Below are 2,544 nucleotides of genomic sequence, written 5' to 3'. Positions count from 1 at the left end.
AAATTATTTGGTGAATATTTGGTATTTTATTATTTAATTATTTATTACAATAAATATTATTTACACAATTATTTTAATTCCTTAAAACTAGCAAAATAATTTCCTAAAGTACTAAATAGGAGGGCCGAAAATATGAGCTTAGGAAAGCTCAAAAATTTCGGCCATCCCATGTAGATTTTGGGAAAAATATCGTTGGTAAATTGTATTTTTAATTATCTCCTTAAAATCTCCTATTTTCCTTAAATCTAATTCTCCATCTTTTTAGTATCCAATCATTATATTTTCTTGCCATCTATTTTTCTTAATTATTCCCCAAGTAATTCCAATTTCCTTAATATTTTTCATGACAATCATACCTTCCATATTCAATTATACACAATCTCTTCAATATCAAAACTTTCCTTAAATCTTTACTCACTTCTCCAAGTAATCCCTTAAACCCTACTTACCATAATTCTTCCCAAATTCTCTTACCATAATTCTTGCATGAGCTAGCCTATAAATACCCCTCCATACCTCTCACATTCTTCACACCAATTCTCTTCTTTTCTTCTCCTCTTTTTACACAAATCATCCCGTTTATCTTTGAAGCCAATTTTCGGGCACTTCTGGTCAGTTTTTGGGGTATTTCTGTTTCACAGAAGATTGTTCCTCTCAAAAAATCCTTGAGGTTAGGCTCAAGAATCACCCAATTCGGAGTTATATCAAAGGAGTTATAGCCTCTGCAAGTTCTGCCTATTCTTTCCAACGAAAATCCAATTCTTCTCTTTTCCTTGGTTTCTTATCTTTTCTCTTTCTCTTCTCTTATTCAATTATTATTATTATTATGGGGGATTTATAAAAATTTTTATGAGTAGTTTTAATTATATAAATTAGATTTTTAATGATGTTTATGAAAATTAATTTAAAAGGTTCATGTACATATCGTTGGGGGTTTTTAATTTCATTGTTGTGATTATTTGTTAACCTTATATTAATTAAGGTTATATTTATTTGTAGGGTGTTTTTGATCAAGCTACTTGAGAGTTCTTTTGAAGTGTTTTTGGCTAAGCAAGGATCAAGGTACGTTAGGTGGCTAGATACCTGGAAAGTGATCGATTTGAATGAGCATGTTTGAATGATTTTATGGTGATTGAATTAAATTGACTTGAATTATGGTTTATGAAATAAAAGTATGTTTAAAAGATTGGTTTTAATAATTAAATTGGAGTATTGATTTTTATAACATGTTTTGATTAATTAATTTATTATTCATGTTTAAAAAGGATTGGTTTTGAAAACTTGTTGGATTTATAAAAAAAAAGGGAGTTTGAATTATTATTATTATTATTATTATTAAAGGTTGGAATTATTGGATTTAAAGAGGATTTATTTAATCATTGAATTAAATTTATTATTTATGCTTTATAAGCATATTAGTAATCCCACTATGCGGATTTGGTATTTTGATAAGGCCTTGAACTTAGTATGACCGGGTCTTTCCTCAAGAATAGCCTTGTAACATAAGGAGACTAGCTTGGGGGTGTGCACACTTGGGAGAGGAATTGGTTAAATTGGTTTAATTGGTTTTAAAATAATTGGAATTGGTTTTATTGATTATTGGGATTTGAATATTGAGAATTGGTTTTGAATCATGAGTTTGGAATTATTGGAATAATTATTAGAATTGATTTCAAAAGCATGTTTGCAAATAAATTGAATTTAATTATCTTGCACTTACCGTACTTAGCATATTTGCTAACCCGTACTTCTTATTTGTTTTGGTTCGCCCTGTTTACCGTAATGGTAAGCAGTGTTATTTCAGGTGGAGTGAATAAATTGATGCATTGGAGTCCCGGGATTTGGTTTCACTAAGTTAGGAATCGTGGTCTTTGTATCTATTTTTGAGTACTCATAACATTGGTTTCTATTCATAGTTATTATTAATAAAGGAGAGTTTTGAAGTTTCCGCTGCAAAGTATTGTTTTGTTAGTAAGTTGAGTAGCCTTGCGTAATCACGCGGCGGTAATACGCCTAAGTCTATCTCTACGGTATAATTATACATATTATACTAGTATTTCCGTAGAGGGAGATTTGGGGGTGTTACACTTAAGTACTGGTGTGTCGTTCCCTATGTGTTGTATGTCATCTACATACAAGACTAAGAAAATCAGATTGCTCCCAGTAAACTTCTTGTATCTACAAGATTTCTTTTGTTCTTTTAGGAAATCAAACTGTTTGATTGCCTAGTCGAAACGAATGTTCCCACTTCCTAATGATCAATTCAATCCATAAATGGATTTCTGAAGTTTGCAAAACATTCTAAGATTTTGGATCTACAAAACCCTTAGGTTGTATCATATACACATCCTCCATCATGAACATTTCATGAAGACGGTTTTGACGTTCAACTGCTAACTTTCATAATCAAAAAATTTCAGCAATCACTAGAAAATCTGAATAGGCTTTCGTAGCTAATAGGTTTGACCCCATTTGTAAGTCTATCGAGGACTAACACATCTTTTTCAGACATGGAGTCCATTCTGGATTTCATGAGTTGGTACT

At 30.9% G+C, this 2,544-nt stretch overlaps 1 long non-coding RNA gene across 1 annotated transcript; it reads left to right on the top strand.

Moving 5' to 3' along the window:
• The first annotated feature begins 228 nt into the window (after positions 1–228).
• Positions 229–1,839, top strand: LOC145576441 (uncharacterized). Its single transcript, XR_014098387.1, has 3 exons — positions 229–776; positions 1,000–1,062; positions 1,805–1,839. It is a non-coding gene; the product is annotated as an uncharacterized LOC145576441 (long non-coding RNA).
• The last annotated feature ends 705 nt before the right edge of the window (positions 1,840–2,544 follow it).

The sequence above is a fragment of the Chenopodium album genome, chromosome 13 (assembly GCF_948465745.1).
Source record: "Chenopodium album chromosome 13, dcCheAlbu1.1, whole genome shotgun sequence".
In the NCBI taxonomy this organism is placed as follows: domain Eukaryota; kingdom Viridiplantae; phylum Streptophyta; class Magnoliopsida; order Caryophyllales; family Amaranthaceae; genus Chenopodium; species Chenopodium album.
Note: the sequence above shows the minus strand (reverse complement) of the source record. Positions and strands in the feature narration are given on the sequence as shown.